This window comes from Nycticebus coucang, chromosome 3, assembly GCF_027406575.1.
Source record: "Nycticebus coucang isolate mNycCou1 chromosome 3, mNycCou1.pri, whole genome shotgun sequence".
Lineage (NCBI taxonomy): Eukaryota > Metazoa > Chordata > Mammalia > Primates > Lorisidae > Nycticebus > Nycticebus coucang.
In genome coordinates, this window is record NC_069782.1 from 40,932,788 (window position 1) to 40,945,918 (window position 13,131).

Genomic DNA, 13,131 nt, shown 5'->3' on the forward strand with positions numbered 1-13,131 from the left:
TGTTTTCCCTGCACTCTTTTCTAGTATTTTTATGGTTTCATGTCTTAAATCTTTTATCCAGTGAGAATCAATTTTTGTTAATGGTGAAAGGTGGGGGTCCTCCTGTTTCAGTCTTCTACAGGTCGCCAGCCAATTCTACCAGCACCATTTCTTAAATACAGAGTCTTTCCCCCTGAATATTTTTAATAGGCTTGTTGAAGATCAAATGATGATAAGTAGTTGGGTTCATCTCTTGGTTCTCTATTCTGTTCCTTACATCTGCTGCTCTGTTTTTGTGCCAGTACCATGCTGTTTTGATCACTATAGATTTATAGTATAGCCTGAAGTCTGGTAATATGATACCTCCTGATTTGTTCTTATTTCTGAGTAATGTATTTACTATTCAAGGTTTTTTTCTGATTCCATATAAAACAAAGTACTATTTTTTCAAGTTCTTTAAAGTATGACAACGGTGCTTTAAGAGGGATTGCATTAAATCTGTAGATTGCTTTGGGTAGTATGAACACTTTAACAAAGTTGATTCTTCCCAGCCATGAGCATGGTATATTTTTTCATTTGTTAACATCTTCAGCTATTTCTTTTCTCAGAGTTTCATAGTTCTCCTTATAGAGATCTTTCATGTCCTTTGTTAGGTAAATTCCCAGATATTTCATCTTCTTTTGCACTATTGTAAAAGGAATAGAGTCTTTGATTGTTTTTTTCAGCTTGAGTATTGTTGGCATATATCTACAGAGAACTCAAACTAATCAATAAGAAAAGAATAAGTAATCCCATTTCTATGTGGGCAAGAGACTTGAACAGAAACTTCTCTGATGAAGACAGGTGCATGGCCTACAAGCACATGAAAAAATGCTCTGATCCTTAATCATCAGAGAAATGGAAATCAAAACTTTGAGATATCATCTAACTCCAGTAAGATTAGCCCACATCACAAAATCCCAAAACTACAGATGTTGGCATGGATGCGGAGAGAAGGGAACACTTCTACACTGCTGGTGGGAATGCAAGCTAATACGATCTTTTTGGAAAGAAGTTTGGAGAACCCTCAAGGAACTAAAAGTAGACATACCGTTCAATTCTGCAATTCCTCTACTAGGTATATACCCAGATGATCAAAAATCATTTTACAACAAAGACATTTGCACCAGAATGTTTATTGCAGCCCAATTCATAATAGCCAAGACATGGAAACAGCCCAAGTGCCCATCGACCCATGAATGGATTAACAAATTGTGGTATATGTACACCATGGAATACTATGCAGCCATTAAAAAGATAGAGACTTCACATCTTTTATGTTTACCTCGATGGAGCTGGAACATATTCTTCTCCGTAAAGTACCGCAGAATAGAAAGAAAAGTATCCAATGTACTCAATACTACTATGAAATCAATATATAACCACCTATACACTAATATGAATGGCAAAACATAACTATAGGCCAGAAAGTAGAAGGGAAGAGGAGAGAGAGGGAATAGGAGGGGGATATGGAAGGAGAAAGGGTGTTTGGGGGAACCTCACCTAATGTGCATGATGCAATGGTACATTTCAAAACTATTAAGAAATGAGTATAATTGTGATGGATGTGTTACTTAGTTCAATGTAAGCATTTCACATTGTATATCGAAGCAGTACCCTGAACCCCATAAATGCATCAATGTACAAAGTTATGATTTAATAAAAAATAACTTAAAAAATAAATTAAAGAAAAAAATTGTTTTATTAGGTATAATAACTGAAATGTGAAAAGAATGGGTCTTTAGACCATTACAATTAGGAAAAAGAGAGACTTTTATTGCAGTAATAGTGTAAAAAACCACCAGATGGAATCTTCTAGTCCCTGTGGAAGATTTCTGTTTTCTTGGTAGATAAAATATTTAAAAGTAAAAATGAATTTTGCTGTACCAAAAAGAGGTATTTCCAACCCTGATCACTTTTTTTTTTTCTTTTGAGACAGAGTCTCACTCTGTCTTCCTTGGTAGAGTGCTGTGGCATCATGGCTCACAACAACCTTAAACTCTTGGCTCAAGTGATTCTCTTGCCTCAGCCTCCTAAGTAGCTAGGACTATAGCCACCTGCCACATGCCTGGATATATATGTGTATATATATATATATATATTTTATTTTTTTATTTTTTTTATTTTTGTAAGAGACAGGCATCTCACTGTTGTTCATGCTGGTCTCAAACTCCTGAACTCAGGCCATCCACCTACCTCATCCTCCCAGAGTGTTGGGATTACAGGCATGACCCACCGCACCCGGCCTCTGACTGCTTATTTTTATATTCTATTTGTCTTTTACTTTTATCATGTTAGTCTTTTGCTTCTATTTCTACTTATATAAAAAAATAAAGATTTTTATGTCTATGTATGACTGTAAGTGTTATGTACCTGAAAAAAAAAAAGCCTAGAAGCAACCACTAAATTCTCCTCTTAAAATCTCTCTCCACAGACTTAAAGCCAGCAGCTTCTGTCAAACGTCTGACTGATGCTTATGACAATGGTGCTTCCGAGTCAAATCTGAGCTTTGCCACCAAGAAACACAACCAAGCCAAGAGGCAAAATCAAATGCGCTGTCTAAATGGTCTCATTGATCATTCTTGTTTTCCTCTGGGCACGTCAAGCTGTGGCTTATGCACAGTTTTCTTGTAGGCTGTGTAAAATAGCAAACTGATTTTAACTTATGTGTTACCTTGGGGCTTTGTTTACCTCCTAAATAGAGAAGCAGCAAGATACAAAGAAGTCTGGGAAAATACACCATCTAGAATGTTTCCCGAGCCTTCTTCTGATGAAAAATATCTTTATGGTCAAATGTGTGGGAGAAATAACTGAGTAAACAAAGATAAAGGTTTTTATTTATCCATTTGTTTTGTTTCCTATTCTACAATGTTTGGTGAATCTGTCAGAAGAAAATAGGGATAATTAACTCCATTGAATCATGTCACAATGTATAACTATATCAAAACCTTACATTGTACCCCCAAAATACATACAATTACATGCATTATGTTACAATTTTAAAAGGATGGTAAAAGCAATTATTCTACCTCAGTATGTGTATTTTGTTCATTTCTTATCAAGGTTTGCATTCAAATAAACACACTTTAGGAGATGTTGACCTGCTGGATGTCAATGTTAATCACCAGTCATAAACAAAATCACGAGAATTTCAACACTGTCACTAATGATTGAATTTTTGGTTTCATTAATGAATGAATAGAATTGGAATATTTTTCTACTCTAATTCCTACTAAAATATATTTCATCTTAAGTGTGATGCATAGCATCGCATATTTTCTCAGAAAGAAATAATTTATTTGAAAGCACCTGAATAAATGGGCAATTTTCACATTTCATATAAGATATGTCAATGCAATCTATGACATGGTACAATTATTAAATGTATTGTCAAAAATTCTTTGCTGAAGCATGTAGAATGCTGAAGTACAAAGCTATAATTTTAAATATCTAAATAAATTCACCTCACTCCTTTTAAGAATATTCTAGCCTATGGAGGTAAAGTAATGTGTGAACATATTACTAAAGGTTGAGTAATAGGAAGAAAAAGCAAAATTAAAGGGAAAACAATAACAAGAAACAAACAGGATCATTGTAGCATAAACAAAAGACAGTTTGTTTCTCTCTCCCCTCCAGGTAGTACAAAGGTTTCCAGCCCAAGCTCCTCAGTTTTCTTGCTGTGCTATGTGCAGCTTCTACTCTGGAGGGACCTCATGGTTCCCGAAGTTTTAACCTCTAGGCGCTCATTCTAACCAGCCAGGAGAGAGAAATGAACATGGCTGTATTTAAGAGTTTCCTGAAAATTGTACACCCTACTTTCCTTATACCCATAAGCTAGAATGTAGACATATGGCCAAACCTAACGGCAAGGAAACCACGTGCCCAGCTAAAAACTAAAAATAAATTGAGCATGGTGATTGGGAAACAATTAGCAGTTCTGACACTCAGAAAGCTGCTAAAGGCAGAACGTGAGAGTCAATATGAGCTCTTTAGAATGCCAGTCCTCTTTTTCACTTCCACATTTACACTTTTTACATGAATATACTCAGTTTTTCATTATTAACGTCTGCAAGCCCTACATTAAGTCTCCTCTGCATCGCAAAGTCTTTCCTAACTGCCACACCTCACAGTGAGCATTTATGTTTGGCATTTGTCTATATCACAAATTCTGGGATGCAGTGTCTTGAAGGCACTTCTGTTCCTGTGCAACCTCTCCAACCACATTGCAAATTTCAAGAGAACGGGAGCGTTACTTTACCACAGGGGACAGGGTTACTAAGGCTTTCCTCAGCTTTTCATATGTGGAATTCTCCTGCTAGTTTACTGGATCTGACCTTGTTGACCATTACTGTAAGAAGGTCTGACAATTAAGTTCAAAAACGTGCCACTGTGGGCTTATGTTGGTAGCACTGTGCAAACAGCTCCATAAGGTTTCCTTACCTTGGCGTATCAGTGTCTCACGGCTGTGTTCACGTCGTGTGTGGAGGTGTCTTGCTGAGTTGTGGTCATTATTGTTGTTGTGTGGTTTTGTGTGCCGTGGATAGAATGTTGAAGCTTAAATAGTAGAGCAAGGAACATTCTTAAATTTCTTGTCAAATCTGGCAAGACAGGAAGTGAAATCAGGGACCTGCTAGTCCAAATGTGTGGGGATCATCCATGAAGGAAATGTCAGTGCATGCATGTATTAAACACCCATCTGGGGGGTGTGCCACTGATGAAGAGAGGGCAGAGCTTCCAGTCAAGAGAAGAAATGATGAAAATGTTGCAAACATTTGTCAATTGTGCCTCAAAATAATTAGTGGACTGTGAGAAATATAGCAGACCAAGTAAACATCAATAAAGATTGAAATCTTCACTGAAAATTCTGGCATTAGAAAGATGTGTAGAAAAATGGTCCATGGTCCTGAAGGAGCTCACCAATGAACAAAAGCAATGGAGAACCGAGATTTGCTGAGATGTTTTGTAGAAGCAAGGTGATATTTGGGGGCGCTGTTATCACTGGTGATGAAACATGGGTACCGGTATGACCCTGAAACAAAGCATGAAATGGAACTCAGCCAGGTCTTCATAACCAAATAAATTCCATCAGTCCAAATCAAGAGTCAAAACGATGTTGTTCACCTTTTTTGATGTCAGGGGGATTATTCATTATAAATTTGTTACAACTGGGCAAACAGTTAACAAAGTTTATTATTTGAAAGTGCTGAAATGGCTTCACGAAAAAGTTAGACCAAAATGACCCAAACTTTTCACCAAGAACTCATGATTCTTGCATCATCACAACTCACCAGCTCACAAAACACTGTTTGTGAGGGAGTTTTAAACCAGTAAACAAAACAAAAAACTGTATTGGAACACCCTCCCTATTCACTTGATCTGGCCCCCAGTGACTTTTTTCTTTATCCAAAGATAAAGGAAATATTGAAAGGAAGAAACTTTGATGACCAAGGCTAATATGATGACAGCTCTGATGGCTGGTCCAGAAAGAGTTCCAAAATTGAACGGTGGACTAGATGCTGCCATTGGTATATCAATTCACAAGTCATATACTTCAAAGGTGACCACAGTGATATTCAGTAGTGAGGTATGTAGCACTTTTTCTACAATGAGTTTGCAAAGTTAATTGTCAGGCCTTGTATACATAATCTCAACCCACTCTTTGGTTTCTGTGGCACCATTTACAAGTTCTTCTTCTTATGAGTATAAACAGCATGTTTGTGTTAGAATGCGGTGTATCTGCAGTTCACAAAAGAAGAGATCTTAAACTTTGATCCCCACCCCCCAGTCTTTACTCTTTGAATATTTTAATATAGTCAAAATTTGCTTGGCCGGGCATGGTGGCTCTCGCCTTTAATCCTAGCACTCTGAGGGGCTAACACAGGTGGATTGCTTGAGCTCAGGAATTCTAAGCCAGCCTGAGCAAGAGCAAGATGCTATCTCTATTAAAAATAGAAAAACTAGTCAAGAGTTGTAGAAGGTGTCTATAGTCCCAGCTACTCAGAAGGCTGAGGCAGGAGGCTCACTTGAGCCCAGGAGTTTGAGGTTACTGCGAACTATGATGCTACAGCACTACCCAGGGCCATAGAGTGAGATTCTGTATCGAAACCAAAAACAAAGAAACAAAAACCAAAACAAAATTTGCAGACTTTTGGCATACATAACAGACCTATTTTATAGATATATTTGTATGGTTCATATAGGGTCATTAAAAGAGTGACTAAGTTGTCAAAGTTTAAAAATCAGGGTGGTGCCTGTGGCTCAAGGAGTAGGGCGCTGGTCCCATATGCTGGAGGTGGCAGGTTCAAACCTAGCCCTGGCCAAAAAACAAAACAAACAAACAAACAAACAAACAAAAAAAAAATCATGACAAATCTCATTAAAAAAGAAAATCAAATTTTACCATCCCTTGAAAATTCAAAGATCTGGGAACACTGGGCCAACATTCCCACATGCTATTAGTAGTTTTGACCTGGGTAGCTATCATTATTTGCAGAAGAGATAATGCTAACTCTAAATCTTGCTCAATAAATCTCATTTCTTTTTCTTTCTGAGCACACGACTAAATTAAATTTCCCAATAAATTAGGTAAGGCTGTTTGATCAGCCAATCAAATATAGTTAAAAGTATGTATGTCAATTTGAGGAATGACCGCTTAAAAAGTCGTATATACAATGATCAATAATCTCTTTCTCGTCCTATAAGCCAGACTAATGCAAAGGATGCAGCTGGAGGACTTTAAGACTATAATACAGAGGGTGCCACAAAAATACGTGTATTTTAAGAAAGGAAAATAAGTGTATTAAATTTATAATACTCAAGTTTCATTTGACTACTGCTCTTACAAGAGGTGCTCAAACTACCTTGTATTCATCTTTTGTTATCAGTATTTATTGAGTCTTAAAATTTTAATGCATTTTTTCTTTTTTTAAAGTGTGTATACATTTTAAAATTATTTTATGATACTTTATTAGGAAGTATGTAAATTCAAAATAATGTTAGAGATTAAGAGCATGTAAAAATCATCCTATCTTCTCTGTCAAGTCTCCCCAACCCAGTACCCTATTTCTTTATCTTTCCTAAAAACGAAGCTCCTTAAAAGAATGCTATGAATAGGAAAAGCAAGCCAGAGTGTTGGGTTTTTCTTAAGATTCACAATGAAACGCACATTTACCAAACATTTTCAAATCAGTAGAATACTATAGTATTCATGAATACTATGAATACTACATTTAAAAACATTTAATAACAATTGAATTGTTAATGTACTTGATTTTAAAAGTGTTGTTTTAATTACTCTAAAAGGGTTTGAAATAATCTTATGAATACAATAGATTATCATTGTTCTTTAACTTCAGAAGATTCTATTTGGGAGTCAGGCAGATTTTGCATGTGAGTCCTTAACACCCTGCTTCTTTTATGTCAGGAGCCTTCTTTTATGTGTGGCCTTTCAAGATTTGATAATGAACTGAAAACCTGCAGGAAGCAATTTAGCTTCTGGATGACATTGATTCCCTCAAGGCGTATGCAGCAAGCATCTATTACATGCCAAACAAATTCTGCCCACCAGAGGGACAGGCTAATGAACTAATCTCTTGTAGTCTACATTCTAGATGGGATAGGTATATAGATATATGTCAGGAGTTGCTAACAACTATGAACAAAATAATGAGTGGGGGAAAAAGGAATAAAGAAGCCCAGAACATGGGAAAGGATCCCATTTAGCAAAAATTATGACAGAAGATCTTATTGGTAGCATGATAGTTGAGCAGAGCCCTGCTAATAAAAGCAACAGACATTACTAAGGCAGGGCAAGAAGCAGCGAGCACAGGTTGCCAGTAAGTAATACAATAATATGAAGCAGGCTATGTATCTTGACTCTATCATTATTAATGCCCTAGTTTTATATGTATTATGCTTTTTTTTGCAAAATGTTTCTATTAAGGAATCTGAGTACATAGGATCTTTCTGTATTATTTTTTACAACTACAATTACCTCATAGTAACAGTTCAAATTAAAAAATATGATGTGGAAAGTTCTCCTCTAAGAAAATTTAAGCCAACGTATTTAAATGCATAGTATGAATGTATTTAAATCATATGCTCATATTGAATGGACAGATACCACCAGGATATTTAAATAGGTAGGGCTATTACAACGAAACGTTTATAGTCTAATTTTAGCAACTACATATTTTATCTCAAAGAGGTTTTTTTGTCTCACTTATTCAAAAGTGTAAACATTTTTTGACACCCTCTATAGATGAAGAAGGATCCTGGATCCCTGAATGGAGCAGAGTTCTCATGCTAATCCCCACTGTAACATAAAAAATAATTAAAAGAAAAACAACCCTTTATTGTTTTAAATCATTGGGCCATTGGGATTTGGGATTGTTTATTATAGCAGGCAAACAAATCTCTTTAAACAGTGGTAGGCAATCTAAGCCCTAGATCTTCACCAGGCTTGATGTATCTTTCTAATACAGATTTGAAATGGAATATTTACACGATGCTTTACACAGTCTCCAATTCCAAAAAAAAACCTAGATTTTATTAAGTCAGCGCTATAAAAGTTACTCATACTCTAGTGTATATATTTATTATTGGCTTGGCTTGGCTTAAAACATAGCAATGTTTTGGTTAGTTAGTCTTGGTTTGGTTTAGTTTTTATTGTTAAAGTCACCTTACAATACTTTGTTTTCACAAAGTGAGTTCCAGTTATATCACAGAATGATTTGCTTATTATAAATTTAAAATGACACTGCCTTGGTAAAGTAATTAGCAATCAATGGGTCTTAATCACGCTGGCGTTTTTAGTTTCATGGTTTTTAATATTGAACTTGGATACATGAGGTTTAAGGTTTCTTTGTATGAACCCTCCTAATCAGGCTTAAAGACTATTCAATTTATACCCATCTTTAAATTTTATATTTTAACAGAATCATAGTTAATGTTAACATAATTAAAATATATTTAAACAACTTCCCTAAAATGATTTATTTACATTAAATTACCAAGCATCTGTCTTTCCATATGTTTGTCCTTCTTTAAACCTTTTTCTTTCTTTTTTTTTTTTTTTGTAGAGACAGAGTCTCACCTTATCGCCCTCGGTAGAGTGCCGTGGCGTCACACAGCTCACAGCAACCTCCAAATCCTTGGGCTTAGGCGATTCTCTTGACTCAGCCTCCCAAGTAGCTGGGACTACAGGCACCTGCCACAACGCCCGGCTATTTTTTTTTTTTTTGTTGCAGTTTGGCCGGGGCTGGGTTTGAACCCGCCACCCTCGGCATATGGGGCCGGCGCCCTACCCGCTGAGCCACAGGCGCCGCCCCTTTAAACTTTTTTCAATTTACATGACCTAATTTGAAACAAAAATGTAAAGGATACAATTGAAGTCCCCTGGGTCCCCTCTTCCAATACGATTCATCTCCTTCTTTTTCCAGAAATAAACATGAGCCTAATTGTGGCATTTGTCATTCCTGAATATCCTTTTCAATTATTACTACATAAATGAATACCAATAAATTACACATTATTGGTTTGTCCACAATTAGAACAAATATATGCACTATATAGAATGCAATTCAGTTTATTTTTTGTTCAGCATAATGTCTTGTTTTTTAAAAAATTAAATGTATTTTTGTTATATATTTTACTTATTTTCCCTTTAAATATTTAAACAACTAACTACCTTATGAAATAGCTAATTCATTCACATGGTTTTAAAGTCAATAAGCATAAAATGCTATAGAGTTAAAAGTCTTCCTCCCACTTCTGTGCTTTAATCACCCAGGTTCCACCCACCTTAGTCTCCCAAAACAGGCACCCGTGGTTACTAGTTTCTTGTGTATCCTTCCAGAAATATTTGAAGTGCCTAGACAAATGGTAGCATGCTCTACTTACTGTTCCATACGTTGCTTTTTAACTTAGTAATGTGTTAATTACCTTTTCATATCAGTGCATAAAGAACAACCGTTTCCTTTCTTAGCATAGCATCTTTTCATTGTATAAATGAACCCTAACATTTAACTACAGTTCTGTTGATAGACATGAAGGTTGTTTGTGTTTTTAGCAAATACAAATCATGTAGCAACATATAACACACACACAATTTTGCACATATGAGTGATATTAGTTAATTCAGTGTAACAAATTTGGTTGGCTAAAAATTCGGACACTATTTAGCCTGATTCTTCTGTCTCAATAACTCTCACAAGGCAGAGGGTTGGCCAGGTAAGTACTTATCTGAAGGCTTGACTAAGGGAGGATTTGCTTTCAAGCTTATTCACATGGTTGTTGGAAAAATTCAGTTCCTTACAAGCTAAGGGATTGAGGGTCTGAGTTCCTATTGTTGCGCGATCCGAGACGGGAAAGAACAGCAGCTTTGCTGTGGGTATAAGCTCCCTCCTGCAATTATTAAGGGCAAACAAGAAACAGACTACACAGTATGGGATGGCTTGTAGCCAAGTTCTTTATTTCGGGGATCTGATTTTATACACTTCTAGTCACTTACACACTTAATCTATCATCTGTTAGTTTCACCATTACCTCATTTTACCTATCTGAAATTAACTTGTAAGGAAATATCCTGTTATCACATCAACACAATCACTTCTGCAGTAAACATCCTCTTCTAGACACTTACTAATCTCTTGGGTAGGTATCTAAATAAAGATCACAAAGAAGAAAGCAGCCATAGGGGAACAGAGTTAATGGAAGAGTACCTTCAAGCGTTCACTCAGTTTACTCAGCATGAAGTGTCTCTCCTCAGGGCAGAGCACCTATAGACCTCTGACAATATGTTTTTAACATACGTCAACCCTCTGGCCCGTATCTCTGAGGAAGGTGGCATGCCCTTTGGCCACAGGCTTAATGGGGTGCACAACTTCAGAGAATTGGCTTGTGGAATTTTAACTCCAGGCAAGCTAACTCTGTGCATGCCTCAGGGGGGCCCAGGTCCCTTAAGCCTCTGTAAGAATAGCAAGCCGTTTTAAACTCACACTGAGTTCACTTTGTGTGCTTGATGTAGGATATGTTCATTTCTAAATATCATCCTACACCTATTGGCCCTTGAGTGGAGGCCTTTATTATTTTTGTGCCAGATGAATGTCTTCATGAGACAGCTCACAACATGGCAGCCTGCTTCTTCCAAAGCAAAGGTTTTTCCACAGATGGGGGGGTGATAAATAAATAGATCATAAAAGGAGATAGATAGATAGATAGGTAGATAGATAAAAGAGGATTCCCAAGAAGAAAGTTTTAGTCTTGGTCACCAAATTTTGGAAGGAACATCTCATTGCTTTTGCCATAAGTCAATGAAACCAACACACCCTCAAGAAAATGGAATTACATAGGGCACGAAAATCCTGAACGAAGCAGGATCATTAGGGTCCATATTAAAAGCTTCCTACAGCATAATTACATTTGTATAAAATCTTAGAAATAGGATTGCTGGTATAAGCATATGAAACTACACTGATATTGCTGAATTTGTCTGTACTCCTAACAGGAATATGTGAGAGTGCCCATTTCCACATATGCTTCCAATGGGTTATTGAATTTTACTCTTTTTACCTATTGGAAGGGTGAAAAACTATTATCTCTAGTACTTTCATTTGAATTTTTTATTATAACTAAAGTTAATCACTTTTTCAAGTGTTAAGAACCATTTGTATTTTCTGTAAATTTTGACCAATTTTCTATTGGATTGTTAGATTTTGATATAACAATGTATAGGGAAACTTTATGTATTAAGGCAATTAGCCCTTTGTCAACATTGTGAGCTACAAATATTTTTTCTCATGTTATCATTTACCTTTTGGTTTTGCTTATAATATTCTTTATTATGGACAATTTTTATTTATAATTTTAATCAAACTTCATATTTTCTATTGTATTTTGTAAAAAAAAAAAAAAAATCACATTTCTTCTCCTTCTTTTTCTTGAAACAAAGTCTGCTGTGTTGCCTGGCCTACCATGCAGGGGCATAGTCATAACTCACTGAAACCTCAGATTCCTGGGCTCAAGTGATCCTGCTGCTGCAGACTCCCAAGTAGCTAGAACTGCAGGGGCATGCCCACAGACAAGACTCATTTTTTTTTTTTTTTTTGACATGGGATCTTGCTTATTGCCCAGGCTATTCTTGAACTCCTGGTCTCAAGAGATCCTATTGCCTTAGCCTCCCAAAGTGCTAGGATCACAAACATGAGTCACCACACTTGGCCTTATGACTTTTTATTGTTTATTTACATTTTATCTTTGATTTATTTTGATTTTACCACATGTTGGAGTGTAAGTTATGGATCCAACATTCTTATTTTTTAGTCATCTCAACACCATTTGCTAAATAATCTATGCATACATTTTTACTGATTTGAGATATCACTTTTAACACTTACTAAATTCTTGTATGTATGGGATCTATTTCTGGAATTCCCAGTATATTCCATTGATGTATCTTTCCTGGCACCATTTCCATCCTATTTTGACTACTGAGACTTTATAAGTCTTCTATGTATAATAACACTACTAGTTCATTCCTCTTCTTTTTCAGGACATTATTTTTGTAATGTAAAATGTAATTTAGGATATAACCATAGATTATTAAACCTAATAATATAATTAATAACAGAGCATTTACATATGCATATATGAGTGCATGTATACACGTGTATTTATATGAAACCCAGAACCATGAAGATAGATACATTTTTTTCAAACAACTATGAACATTTGTAAAAGCTGATGACCTATTATAACATTCAAAAAGGCTCAGTACATATCTTCAAACAGAAATACTTACAGCCAATGTTTTTTGATCACAATGCAATGAAACTAGTAATTAACAGTAATTCCAGAAAACCAAAAGCCTCTACAAGTCAGATATTTAAATTAAAAAGTCTTTACAGCTCTTGGCTAAAGAAATTATAAACCAAAAGCACTCAAAATCACAGTAATTAAAACACTACATTTTAGAATCTATTGCATATATTTACAGCAATTTTCACAAGAAAATTCATAGCAACAAATATGTATGTCAGTAAGCAGACTCCATCTAGAATGTTGAACTAACATATTTTTCCACTCTACTGTATTTACATTAATGTCATCTTCTTG

General features: G+C 35.7%; 1 protein-coding gene across 7 annotated transcripts in view; it reads right to left on the reverse strand.

Annotated features, from left to right (window-relative positions):
- The window catches only part of ACSS3 (acyl-CoA synthetase short chain family member 3), a 262,694-nt gene that overhangs the window by 201,390 nt on the left and 48,173 nt on the right, over positions 1-13,131 (reverse strand). For 4 of the 7 annotated variants that reach the window (XM_053585742.1, XM_053585745.1, XM_053585743.1 and 1 more), the window contains one exon: positions 4,459-5,047. The gene's annotated coding sequence lies outside the window, so the exon portion shown is untranslated. The remainder of the gene's footprint in view (positions 1-4,458; positions 5,048-13,131) is intronic. The other 3 variants (XM_053585747.1, XM_053585748.1, XM_053585749.1) reach the window with 1 other exon arrangement.